A 13,688-nucleotide genomic window follows, 5' to 3' on the forward strand; every position below is an offset into this window, starting at 1 on the left:
GCCTCACGTCACCTGCCACACAGAATTCAAACAGCAAACCTGGCACCCAGAGCACAGGGGGAAATTGGGGGGCTCGTTGCTGAGCCGTGGGGTGAAACATCAAACCAGCCCCCTCCTGTGGGGCTGGTAAGCATTCCGAAATCTGGCCACCCTGTGCTTGGGAAATGGCAAACAAAAGGTCTAGGGGCCACAAAGAGACCCCCGATGGACTGCCTGGGCCTAGGCCATGAAGCAGAAAGTGGCTGCAGCCAGCCAGGGAGCTCTCCGGGCCCTGTGATTGACAGCAAGGAAACAAAAGGCAAGGCCTCCTGTCTCCTCTCCCATCCTGAGGCAACAGGGCTTCCTCGTCCCCTTTGAGCTGTCTGCCTCAGTGTCACTTGCTTCTTTCCTGCCTTGCTTCCTCCTTTGGCAAGCAGCACACAAGGGCAGAGGAGGCCAAGATGAAAGCCTCTAAGGACCTCTCTCCACTAGCGAGTTATTTTAAAATAGCAATTCCTCATTTCCTTGGTGAATAAGCTGATTTTGAAATAATTTCCTAGTGTAGACAGGCCCTAAGAGGTGAGAGGCCTAAGGCCTCTAGCTTGCCCAGGCTCACACCAAGGGGTTTTCTGTGGTGCCGGGAGGGGGAAGGAATGCCAGCCACAGGCCAGTGGTAGAAGGAGCAGCGCCTGCCAGGGCAGAAAGGGAAGCTGCAAAGAACGAGAAGTGGCGCTTCTGCCTGGTTTGGATTGAGGATCCTTTTATGTGTGAAGCACAGGTGAAACCCATAGTGCTGCCCCTTACACCATGGGCCCAAGAGGAATGGTGAGAAGCAAAAAAAAACCCACCAAAGCACTTGCTGACTACGCCAATGCAGGCTCTTTACAGAAGAGGAAACCCCTTGAATGTGGACAAATGAACCCAGAATAAGAAAGACAGAGCTGGTCTCCTGGAGCTACAAGACTCTCCTGCTATGTCTACACTACACAGTTACTTCGGAATAAGCTATTCTGGAATAGTTATTCCTAAATAGCTTATCAAAATAGCACATCTATACCGCAGGGAAGCCTCAAAATTAGTTCAAGGCAGGCTTCCGTAATGTAGACATGCTGCCTTGATTTAGAGCCCCAGGAGGAATAATTTAGATTGGCCCTGGTGAGAGGCTATTTCAAAATAGCAGAAGTGGAGCATCCACACAAGCCTTATTTTGAAATAGCTATTTTGGAATAGGCATTATTCTTTGTAGAATGAGGTTTAAGCTGTTCATTATTTCAAAATTATTTTGAAATAACAGAATTGCTGTGTAGACACTCACATAGTTATTTTGGAATAACGGCCATTATTCCAAAATAACTTTGCTGTGTACACACACCTTAAGGGAGTGTCTGCAGGGGAAAGGAAACCAAGGCTGAGCAGAACTGGAGGGAGCCCTCCCCCCCAGGGGTGTTAACTGAAGGGTGGAGCATCTTCCATACCCAGGTTCCAGACTGTCCCACCTGGTTCCCAATCTGCCCCCTTCCCCCCCGTCCATGCTGCTGTAAGTGCCAGTGTCTCACCACACAGTGAAATCAGAACAGAGACAGACAATCTCAGTAAAGGTTCCTCTTTGAGGGTATGTCTATACTGCAAATTTAATTTGCAATAACAGCCGTTATTTCAAATTAACTTCAATAGCGTCTATACATGCAAACCGCTATTTTGAATTTAATTCGAAATAGCGGAGTGCTTATTTTGAATTTGGTAAGCCTCATTCTACGAGGACAGCTTTGGTCTGGATAGCTCAGGTGGTTAGAGGGTGGTGCTAATAATGCCAAGGTCATGGGTTCAAGCCCTGTGTTGGCCACTGCACAGCTAGGATGGGGCCTTGTTCTCTGCCAGCTGCCTGCTACAGAGAGGGAGGAGGAAACAAGGAAGAGGCTGAGGCTTTGTGAAAAGCAGACCAGAGAGATCTGGGAGGAGGAGACTCCAGCATGCACAGACCCTGCACAGGGCCAGCCTGCTGGGAGGAGGCTCTGGCCACCTTCTTCCTTCCCCTCTCTCAGATGCCTCCTTCAACCAGTGGCTAAAAGGGGTTTTCCATGGTGCCCTCACTCCTGACCCACAGGAGCCAAGAGGCCCTTTCAGGAAAAAATCAGTGGAGCCACAAGTGTCTGTAAGGTAGAAACCGAGCCCTGGTTCTACTCTCTGGAGTTATTTTGACATAACAAGCAGAGCGTCCACGCTACCAAGCCTGTTACGTCTAAATAATGGGCTGGTTATTTTGAAATCTGCACTCCTGCCTTCCTTGGGCCATAACACATATTCTGAAATTGTTAATTCCCAATAGCAGCAGCGTGGATGCTCCAGTGTCGCTATTTCGACATTACCGCTCCCCGGAATCATTCAGAGTAATTACTCCCCAGTGCTTCCTGGGGCTGGAAGTCGAGGTAGCGCATCCATGTTAAGGGAGCCTGCCTCAGATTAATATTGAGGCTCCCGCATGGTGGGAGCACTACTGAGCCATACCGGAGCCTGCTGATACGAAGGATTGGGGGTGGGGCAGATGAGACGTTCTAACTGACTCTTCTGGCCTTAAAGTCTGCAGGTTGCATGTTGAGCCCTGAGCAGCCTCTGGTGTTCCCTGCTTGAGCCCCAGAACTAGCCCCTGAGTGAGTGGGGGTGACACGGAGGGAGCAGCTCAAACATGCAAAGGGGCTGGCCAGGAGCAGAACACAAGCCCTGCAAGGCAGCAGTGACATCACAAGGGCCTTTTGCAGCACCACAGTTCATTGGTTGGGAGGCAGTGACCTCACAGAGGGTCCATGACAACAGCCAGGTGGGACAGGCTGCAAGGCCAATCGCAGAGACTCCCCATGGCCTGGCTGCTTGGAATCTCCTTTGTGAGGTTTCCCCTTGAAGGCAGAAAGGATTGAGGGACACATCTGGGAGTGGCTCTATGGAGATTTCCCCTTTCCCCAGGCTGCAGTGGGAAGGGGTCTGGGGCAGGCAGGGTTACAGGAGGGAACTAGCACTGAACTGAAGAGAGCTCTGTGAGAAGCAAGAGAGAGGGTTACAAGCACCCCACAAAGATGGGATTTGAACCCATGCATTGGGGAGCACACTGGATCAGCACTTCATCACTTTAGCCACTCAGCCAAGCTGTACCTGCTTCCAAGCTACCCCAAGTCAGTGCTGCCAGGAACCTTTGTGCCACTTACTGGCTGGCCAGGGACACCCAGAGCAGGAAGGTTTTTGCTTTTCACAGTGTTCCCTGGGCTGTTGTACAAAGCTCCGTGCTGGTAACAGACACCAAACATCCCTTGGGTGCCCAGAGATGGGCTGGCTAGTCACAGCCTGGTTCAGAGTGCTTTCTGCTGTGGGAAGATGCATGTGGAGCAGTCACGTGGCAGCAGCACACAGCTCCGGTGGGGCCGGGGAGAAGGGCGCAGCATCTGAAGGAACAATTCAGAGAGGAGCCTTTCCTGGCAATTCTGTCTGTCCTGATTTCACTGTATGGTAAAATATGGGCATCTACAGCACCATAGCAGGGGGGGCCAATTGGGAGCCAGGTGGGACAGTTTGGAACCTAGGTATTGAAGATGCTCAACCCTTCAGTTAACACCCCTGGAGGGGCTCTCTCCAGTTCTGCTCAGCGTTCGATTCCTTTGCCCTCCTGCATCGCCTCAAGAGGGAATGCCACGAGCAGAAGGCTGAAAGTTCAGCATCAAACCAGCAACCTCCTGTGGGCCTGGACAGTTATGTTGACACTGCAGCACTCTTTTGGGGTACAAAGATACCTGAAATAGCTGTTCCTCTTTGTAATAGCAAGCCCCTTATTTTGAAATATAATGGGCTAGCTATTCTGACTTCTTTGTAAATCTTATTCCACAAGGGCTACGTCTACATTGGCAACCTTTTCCGGAAATGCTTAAAACGGAACAGTTTTCCGTTATAAGTATTTCCGGAAAAAGTGCGTCTACATTGGAAGGATGCTTTTCCGGACAAGCACTTTTTACGGAAAAGCATCCGTGGCCAATGTAGACGCGCTTTTCCACAAAAAAGCCCCGAACGTCATTTTCGCGATTGGGGCTTTTTTGTGGAAAAGACTACTGTGCTGTCTACACTGGCCCTTTTCCGGAACAGTTTTTCCGGAAAAGGACTTTTGCCCGAATGGGAGCAGCATAGTTTTTCCGGAAAAACACTGACAATTTTACAGTAGATCATCAGTGCTTTTCCGAAAATTCAAGGGGCCAGTGTAGACACCTGGCAAGTTAATCCGGAAAAGCGGCTGCTTTTCCGGAATAAGTGGCCCAGTGTAGACACAGCCAAGGAGTAAGGGACATTTCGGAATAGCGGGTTATTTTGATATTTGGCATATTGTGTTTCTTATTTCAAATCTATTTTGAAATAGTTTATTTTTCTCTGAGAGCCAAGAGTCAAAGATACCCAGAGAAAACTCTGCCTCTAGATCGCAGAGTGTAATGACCAGCACTAAGAACTTTGAATCCTGCCATCTCAGTTCTGCTTTCAATGGGACCTGCTGGTTTGTTGCAAATTCTTGGGAAGTGATGCTTTTGCCTTCTTTTCCCTCTGCCTGAATTCCACTTCTTGACTATTTCAATCTAAGGACTTTGGAGAGCCTGCATAAGCAGCTGCTCCAGTGGCACAATGGGTCAGTACACAGTACTTATAAGGCAGTACCAAGATGCAGGCTTGTGAGTTCAAGCCTTGCCTGGAGCACTGCTTTTTCAGTCCCTTCAGGGCTTTCCCCTTACTGTGAGCCCTGTGCAAGCTGGGGCTACGTTTACACTGTAGGCTTCTTGTGCCAGGATGTTTTGCACAAAAAAGTTCTTGCACAAGAGCACATCCAGACTGCCATGTGCTTTTGTACAAGAGATGTGTGGATGCTCTCTTGCATAAGAAAGCTCTGATGGCCATTTTAGCCATAGGGGTTTCTTGCGCAAGAAACCCCCGTTCCCATCCACACATGACTTTTTGCACAAGAGTTCTTGCACAAAAAGGCTTAATCCTCGTAGAAAGAGGAATAATTCTTGCACAAAAAGCCCTGTCTTCTTACAATTTACTTGTAGTTTTTCTCGTGCAAGAACAAGCTTGTAGTGTGAACACTCCGCAAGTTACTGCGCCAAAAGGAACCGTCTACACAGCACAAAAGCCTCTTACGCAAAAATGGACCCTAGTTAATTATGCAAATGAAGCATGGCAATATTCTATGCTGAGCTTCATTTGCATAAGCTTTTGCAGAAAAAGGCTACAGTGTAGACAGACAGACAGATCCAGAACCCGAACTCAAAGGCTGCGCTGACACACACAGGAGATTTCGATAAGAACACATGGGCAGATACTAACATTGGGTCAGGTCTCTGCCAGGCCATACTTAGCGTGGGCCTCCTCAGATGTCACCCTCAGAAGGGCAGATGGGGGCTTTGTGAGTCCCTGTTGCTCACAGCCAGTCCCAGCCCCACCAATCACACTCTGGGGCAGCCACAGATGCTGATAGAGGGTGGCTACTCAAGCCCCCCATCGCCCACCCAACTCAGTCAAAGTGGGGCGCTGGCTCATGCCTATTCAGACCCAGCCAGCCCCACCCTGCAGGCTTTGGCAAAGCAAAGGGGGGCTCTGCTCACTCCACTGAGGCACTGGGCTTCTGCACTGATTTTTAGCCATCTACACAGATTTTAGCGCTGATTTTAGCCATCTACACAGGGCCAAATTTCAGAAAAACCCTCTCTTTCAGAACATTCCTTCTTCCTCATACATTGAGGAATACAGGGATACCGAAAGAATGCATCCACTTTTTCAGAACAGTTTCTGAAAAAGCAGATGCATTCCTTGGATATGGCATAGCTTTTCTGGGATACATCTGGTATCCCAGAAAAGCTCTGCAATATAGACACAATCTCAATTTGTACCCCAAAATACCTTTGTCTCCATGATTTCATTCCTGGCCTCTTGGTACAGCAGTTGAACTCCTACTGCAGATGTTTTCTTAACAGAGATGCCAAAACAGACTAAGCCACATGGGCAAAGGCTTTTGCCAGATTGCAGGGTTGGCTCAGGGACTTTTAGATCTTCAGTCTAATGCTCTCCCAACTAAGCTACCTTGGCAGCTGTGTTCCTGGACCTGGGACCACCACTGTTCTCTCAGAGATGGTTTTCCAGCAGCAGTGCACAAGAGAGAAACTATTGCCAGTGGCCCTGCAAGGCAAGATGAGTTTTGCCTGTCTCCCTCAACTTGACTTGCAACTTTGCCCCATTCCTGCCTCTCTTCCTGGGGTGACCCAGTGGCTGAAAGGGACTGCGGCTGTGGAAGGCAGGGAAGAAGATGGGCAAAGGGAAGATGAGATTTTCCATCCATGAGCGGAGTAAGTTTCATTATGTGCACCACTAGCGAGGTTGTGCACACTTGTGCGGATGCGTGTCTCTGTTGCTAGCAAACAGCTTAGCTAGATATATTCTTATAATGTTATAGAAGAAAAATACTGAAACAAGGGATAAGTAGCAAGGTACGTGGCTTTATTTATTTAATATGAAATCAAATAAAAAGAAAATTAACACTGCAACATGTTCAGTAGCTATTTGGTATCTTACATGTTTCTGTTCCTTTGAGGCATGAAACCAAATTGTCCATCTTCTTCATACAGCAAAGTATTATGATTCGTATGGATATATGAAATGAAATTGTTGTTACTCTCTATGCTGGAAATGAAAGACTCTTGTTATTTCATGGGCTCGGTTCGGAGCGCTATTTGTGCCCATATGGCTCACTGTCATCTAGGAAACAGGGTTTTAAATGTCTCAGTTGTTTGCATGTCACAAACTTTTCCTTCTTCCAAGCCGGGGTGGTTCAGCTCTGTGGGAAGGCTGGGAGATGAAATCTTTCTGCAGGTTTTATTTGTGTATTTGTATTTCTGCATCTCAGCAGTGTGAGGCTCACATGGGCAGACAACAAGCTTCAGCCTTGTAGCACCAAGTTAGCACAGAATCACTCTTAGCTCTGCGTTGCTCCCTCCATGGGCGCTTCCTGCCTGGCGCTCTGAACAGGAGCCAAGCATCTGCAGTTACCTGGGGGCAAGGCGAGGGGGCCTAGGAACCTTTTTTTAAAAGACGCCCAACAAAACAGGGCTGCTGCCGGAGAGAGGGAAGGGGGAGGAGCAGGGGGCACAGTGCTGCCTGGCTGGCTGTCGAGCCGTTTTTTAAAGCAGCTCTCACTCTCCCCTACCTCTATTCCCTTCCCCCCAGCTTTCCCACTTCCTGTGACAGCGCCTCTTCCTGGCAGAAGCACCTCATTAGTGCAGGGTTGCCGCACGCTGCTGCACCAGTCGGTGGGCAGGTTTAAAATTCTTCCTGCAGGGCAGCGCAAGCGCCAGCCTACAGGGAACGGTGGCAGAGGGTCCAGCCGCTTCTTTACTGCTTGGCTCCGAGCCCCAGTGTGACGTGCTGGCTGCCAGGCACTTGGAGAGGGGACGGAAGGAGGCAGGGCCCCCTCGTCTGAGGAAGAGTCTCCAGCTTTGTCCCCAATAGAGAAGTGGCGGCCCCAGAGCAGGGGAGCAGGCGATGAAGTTGCTCAGTTGGGAGCATGAGCCTGAAAAGCTAAAGGTTCCTGATCTAATCCCGGGCTCTGGCAGACGCCTTTGTCCCTGCGGCTGAGCCCTTGTTTGGCATCTCAGGGGAGAGCCGGACTGTGCTTCTGAGAAGGGGGCTGCCCACACTGCTGCCCCACTGAGGAGCCAACCAGCCCTGCCTCTCCTCCCTTGCCCTGCCTCAGCTGGAGGAGGGGAAAGGTGCTCGCTCCTTGGAGAGCCCTGAGGGGCAACTCTGTCTCCGTGGCTGTGTCTACACTGGGCCACTTAGTCCAGAAAAGCAGCTGCTTTTCCGGAATAAGCTGCGAGCTGTCTACACTGGCCCCTTGAATTTCCAGAAAAGCACTGACAATCTACTGTAAGAAATCAGCTGCTTTTCCGGAAAAACTATGCTGCTCCCGCTCGGGCAAAAGTCCTTTTTCCGGAAAACTGTTCCGGAAAAGGGCCAGTGTAGACAGCACTGTAGTCTTTTCCGCAAAAAAGCCCCGATCGCGAAAATGACGATCGGGGCTTTTTTCCAGAAAAGCGTGTCTACATTGGCCACGGACGCTTTTCCGGAAAAAGGGCTTTTCCGGAAAAGCATCCTGCCAATGTAGACACGCTTTTTCCGGAAATACTTATACCGGAAAACTGTTCCGTTTTAAGCATTTCCGGAAAAGGGTGCCAGTGTAGACGTAGCCTGTGGTTCTGTCACTGCCAGGCAAAGGGATGCTGAGTCCCAGCAGCCGCCTGCCCCACCGGGGCTGGCTTTTGGGGAGAGCATGTAGGAAGAGGGAGGGGCCACTGGAGGCACTTGGCCCCCTGGCTGGCTCTGCCTGTGAAAAGGAAAAAAAAAAAAGGATTCTCACATCACTAGAGAATTGGGGCATCAATCCCACAGCATTTCACATGCTTAACAAGGGCTTTGCCATGTCCACTAACTCCCCCAGCTGCATGCGCCTTGCCTGACCCACCCACCCTGTTCCAGAGCCCACAACGTCCCCGCAGCTGCCCAAGGCTCCTTTCCGAAAGGGCCACTTGTGCAACCTACTTTATGTAGGCCGGCTAGCTCAGCTGGTTAGAGCATGGTGCTAATAACACCAAGGTCATGGGTTCAAGCCCCATGCTGGCTACAGGAACAGTTGGGCGGGTGACCTGCTCTCCTTTAGCTGCCCACTATAGTTAGGGATACAGAAACCAGGAAAAGGCTGAGGGCTTTGCAGAGAGCAGGCCAGAGATCTGCTAGGAGGGGCTCCAGCATGCACAGTGGCCCAGCAGCTGCACTCCTGAACCCGAACTCGCTCCTTCTCGAGTCCCCCCTGCTCCTGCTCCTCCAGCTTCTCCCTCTGGTGCCACCCCATGGTTGTCGAGGCCCTGCCCATGAGGCAGTGGGACCACCAGAGGCAGGCCCCAGTTGCAGCCCCGTCCCTGAGCCCCACCTCTCCCTTCCTCCGCCTTCCACCAGCCTCCTCCCAAACCCCTCCCCAGTTCTAGATTCCCCAAATAAAAACCAGACAGTTTGTTCTTTTAACAGAAAAAAGTCCTGTTTATTTTCTCTGTGGGGGAGGGGGAGAGTGGGAAGGGCAGGCAGGAGAAATGAGGGGCGGGGGGAAGAAGGCACAGGGGGAAAATGCAGAGGCCCCTCGGGAGTCTCACAGGTGTCCTTGTCTGAAACTCTCTCAGGGCCTCTCAGATGCGCAAGCCCCCTGATGTGCCTGCTTGATGGTAGCCGTGAGCTGATGCTGAAAGACCCTTGCGAGCTGCCCAGACTCTGGCCCCCACCCTGGCAGGAATGTCTTCCCCTTGTTCTCGCAAATACTCTAGAGGCCACCGCAGGCCACCACCACGTGGGGGACATTCGACTCACCACGGGAGCAGACAGCGGAACCTCCCTTTAAGGTGCCCGAAGGTGCCGGACCCTGCTGAGCCTGCCTGGGAAACGTTCCTTGCTTTAGGATTTCATCAGCCCAGGAAACAAAGGGCAGGCGGCATCCCCCACAATGCACAGGGGCATGTCCATGTGTAGCCTGCGCTAAGCTTATATTTAAATTCTAATTACCCACCTTTAGGGTTGACAGGTTCTTTGTCCCAGGATCAGGCCCAGTATTCAATTATAGTGTGATTGGGAACCCTGATGTGCACAGTTGCAACACGCACAATATAGAAACTCTCGTATATTCACAAATATAGTTTATTAATACAGTTAGCACAGTCATAAACACCCCAATTTTATAAGACAGGGAATGTCCATCCATATTTCCTTACCATAGACTTACATCATTCCTTCTAGAACAATCTTAAGTGTTAGCCCATCATCTTCCTCATTATCTTCACCTTTCCCATCACCGGAGCTCCTACTGGCCTTTCCAAGGATGACACCTTCTCCTCCCTATCGCCCCTTGGCCGGGGTCCCACTTTTATGCTAAGTGACACTGGCAATAACATGTTTGATGCTTATTCAATAGGGGATGTTTCTAGTGCTGAAGTGTTCTTTTCCTATTAGTCAATGTATCATTGCTCTCAACTTATTATCATATACGTAAATTCATTGCCGTGGGCCTTTGTGGTTCTCTATCACAACCTGTGTCCTGATTACTTAACTCAGCCTGAACCAATTATTTTGGAAGCTTCAGGGGGTAGCCGAGATAGTCTGTACAGGATAAAGTTAAAAAATAACAAATGGCCTGGTAGCACTTTATAGACTAACAAAACATGTAGATCAGTGTTTCTTACATTTTTTAAGACCAAGGAACATCAAACAATAATTTTTTTTATGGGGTCAAGTATCAGAGGGGTAGCCGTGTTAGTCTGAATCTGCAAAAGCGACGAGGAGTCCTGTGGCACCTTATAGACTAACTGAAGTGTAGGAGCATAAGCTTTCGTGGGCAAAGACCCACTTCGTCATGCACATGCATCTGACGAAGTGGGTCTTTGCCCACGAAAGCTTATGCTCCTACACTTCAGTTAGTCTATAAGGTGCCACAGGACTCCTCGTCGTTTTTTTATGGGGAACACCAGAGATTTTTTGGTTAAGAAAAAAAAAGCCTCCAGGGAAAAGTTGTTGAGAAAAAAAGGAGGCTTGCTCCTTTAAAGGCGGCCATTTTTAATTCTGTTCTCTCCGCAGCACACTTCCAACTGCCTTGTGGCAAACACGGAGGCTCTGTCTAGACTGGCAAGTTTTTCTGCAAAATCATCTGATTTTGTGGAAAAACTTGCCAGCTGTCTACACTGGCCACTTGAATTTCCGGAAAAGCACTGACAATCTCATGTAAAATCATCAGTGCTTTTCCAGAAATACTATGCTGCTCCCGTTCGGGCAAAAGTCTTTTTCCGACAGACTTTTGAGCAAAAGGGCCAGTGTAGACAGCATAGTGCTGTTTTCCACAAAAAAGCCCCGACTGCGAAAATGGCGATCGGGGCTTTTTTGCGGAAAACCGCATCTAGATTGGCATGGACGCTTTTCCGCAAAAAGTGCTTTTGCGGAAAAGCATCCTGCCAATCCAGACGCGATTTTTCCATTAAAAGCATTTTTGGAAAATCATGCCAGTGTAGACGTAGCCTTTAAGAAACACTGGTATCATGAGCTTTCGTGGTCACAGCTCACTTCTTCAGATGACTGGACTCCATGTGCCCACAAAAGCTCATGATACCAGCTACATGTTTTGTTAGTCTATAAAGTGCTACCAGACCATTTGTTGTTTTTTAAGTTTATTCAATTATTTTGGGACTTTTATATTTTAATGCATCTGCTGAGTCTGAAGGTATTTTTCCTACCATCCTGTGTGGGTGAAAGGTCCAGACCTAAGTTCCCCTTTTCAGTCTCGAGAAACCATAAATAAGTTATGACCGGTATCTGGGTGAGACCATGTCTCAACCACGGAAGTCTGCTACCCTCCGCTTCTGCTGATCTTTCAAACAGCCTGTTACAGCAGGGACAAAAGATAAAATATAACCCCATATTACTTGACCTGGACTGTGAGCTTATGTATGTTCCCTCATTCAAGTGCAACCCTGCCCGAATGCAGAGATGGCACTCATTGGAAAGTGCACTCAAAGGCTGCACCATCTTGTTATACCCTAGAGCAGGAACCACTGCACTGCAGGGGAACCCGGCTCACCAGACAGCCTAGGGTTGGGCTGTACTGCACCTGTGCTGCTCCTACACCTAATGGCATCTGGTCTGCCACAGCCCAGTCAGTGCATGGCACCAACGGGCTTCTGGTTGGCTATGTCAGGGGAGGCAAGCAGTATATGCCCACAGACAGGCACAAGCAGCAGGACCGCTAATTTGGGGCTCTTGCTAGACTCTTATATACCAACATTTCCTGGCCCCAGCTAAGAAAGAGCATGGACCTGTTTCCAGGTGGGTTAATGATATAGCCCCTTCCCACGAAGGAGTTGAGTGCTGCTGTGCTAGTATTCAGTGGGCAGACGTAAGGCCTACTGTATTACACCTGAACCCCGACATCAGTCAAGCTAACACAAAGGCCCTGCAGGAATGCTGAGAGCAGCTTTTAGAAAATGTCTTGCATTACAGCTTTTAACTATTACCGAATGAATCTAAATTAACCCAAACATATTATTAGCATGATAGGCAAGTCACTTGATAGGCTACGTAAGTCTCCGACCTTGATGGTGCGGTCTGGGGAAAAGAGCTGTGGGGGTGCACCTGGTGGAGTTTGGGGCTACAAAATATGCTGGCATCATGCGCTTTCTCCCCCCATCCGACGCTGATGTCGGTGATGTGGCCTCGGTGGCCCATGATGGCCTGCGGGACCATGGACAATGCTCCTCCTGGGTGAGATAATCCAGTGCCCGGTGGTCGGGGGCCCAGCTGGGGAAGCCCAGAGCGGCAAAGCAGCGACGATGGGGCCCATGTCACCCAGGATGACGACCCTGCACCGCAGGGCGGTGTTGACGGCCCTCACCACCTGCAGAAAGAGACACTCAGAGAATCACAGGGTTAGAAGAGCCCTTGGGAGGTCCCCAAGCCCAAACCCCTCCCCCCACACACCAGGACGAACCCCTACTTGCCCCATCCCCCAGCAGGGCTCTGTGAGAGCAAGGCTGAAAAATTTTCTGGGGAAGGAGCTTCCACCCCCCTTCCCTATGGAATCCCATTCCAGCAGTTCACCACCCTCAAGGGACAATAGCACGAGAGAGCCAAATTTGTATGAGCATGGCCCTGATGGTTGATTTCCCCTCTTCAAACTGGTTCCCAGCGGATCGGTAGCTGTCCGGCGTGGCGAGCTTCCAGAGGGCGTATAGGGAAACCTGGATGGTCTTGCCTCGACAATTAAGTCTGCCTCGACTACCGTGCAGCTCCCTAAGAACAAAACTCCAGGCCGGGTTCAAGCCTGGTGCGCCCAAAGCAGGCGGGCACGGCTGGAGCTAATAGGGGAGCTGTGAGAGTCAGGAATTGTTTTGCATAACAATGCAGATAAAGCCTAGTACAGCAAGACCACATCAAAAACACACAGGATAAGCAGCCTTGTACTGGTACTTCTGTTCTGCTAAGCAAAAATTACAGAGTACAGCCATGAAACTGTTAACTGCATATATAGTTTTAGCAATATCCTGTGTGGCAGAAACTCATAGACTCATAGACTTTAAGGTCAGAAGGGACCATGATCATCTAGTCTGACCCCCTGCACAGTGCAGGCCACAGAATCTCACCCACCCCCTCCTAGAATAATCCTCTCACCTATATCTCAGATATTGAAGCCCTCAAATACTTTGAAGACCCCAAGATGCAGAGAATCCTCCAGCTGTGATCTGCACCCCATGCTACAGAGGAAGGCGAAAAACCTCCAGGGCCTCTGCCAATCTACCCTGGAGGAAAATTCCTTCCCGACCCCAAATATGGCGATCAGCTAAACCCTGAGCATGTGGGCAAGACTCACCAGCCAGACACCCAGAAAGTTCTCTCACGGAGCATCCACACCTCTAGCGCGTTTTTGTGCAAGTAAATTGAAAGATCAGCTGTGTAGACATAGCCTCAGTGCACTTGCCCAGTGGGCCAACTGCTTCTGTCACTGCCAGGCCAAGGGAGTGTGAGTTCCAGCAGCTTCCTGTCCCACTGGGGCTGGTTTTTGGGGAGAGCAAGTGGGAAGAGGGAGGCACTTTGCCCCCTGGCTGGTTCTGCCTGTG

At 50.0% G+C, this 13,688-nt stretch overlaps 2 protein-coding genes and 1 non-coding gene across 7 annotated transcripts in view; 1 reads left to right on the forward strand and 2 right to left on the reverse strand.

Moving 5' to 3' along the window:
* The window catches only part of LOC102460271 (uncharacterized), a 116,152-nt gene that overhangs the window by 32,714 nt on the left and 69,750 nt on the right, over nt 1-13,688 (reverse strand). The gene's annotated exons all lie outside the window — the stretch shown is intronic.
* Nucleotides 8,598-8,671, forward strand: TRNAI-AAU (transfer RNA isoleucine (anticodon AAU)). The gene has a single exon. It is a non-coding gene; the product is annotated as a tRNA-Ile (tRNA).
* The window catches only part of LOC112545944 (zinc finger protein 75A-like), a 30,490-nt gene continuing 27,301 nt past the window's right edge, over nt 10,500-13,688 (reverse strand). For all 3 annotated transcript variants that reach the window (XR_012898528.1, XR_012898529.1, XR_012898527.1), the window contains exon 6: nt 10,500-12,469. The gene's annotated coding sequence lies outside the window, so the exon portion shown is untranslated. The remainder of the gene's footprint in view (nt 12,470-13,688) is intronic.

The sequence above is a fragment of the Pelodiscus sinensis genome, chromosome 32, assembly GCF_049634645.1.
Source record: "Pelodiscus sinensis isolate JC-2024 chromosome 32, ASM4963464v1, whole genome shotgun sequence".
Classification (NCBI taxonomy): domain Eukaryota; kingdom Metazoa; phylum Chordata; order Testudines; family Trionychidae; genus Pelodiscus; species Pelodiscus sinensis.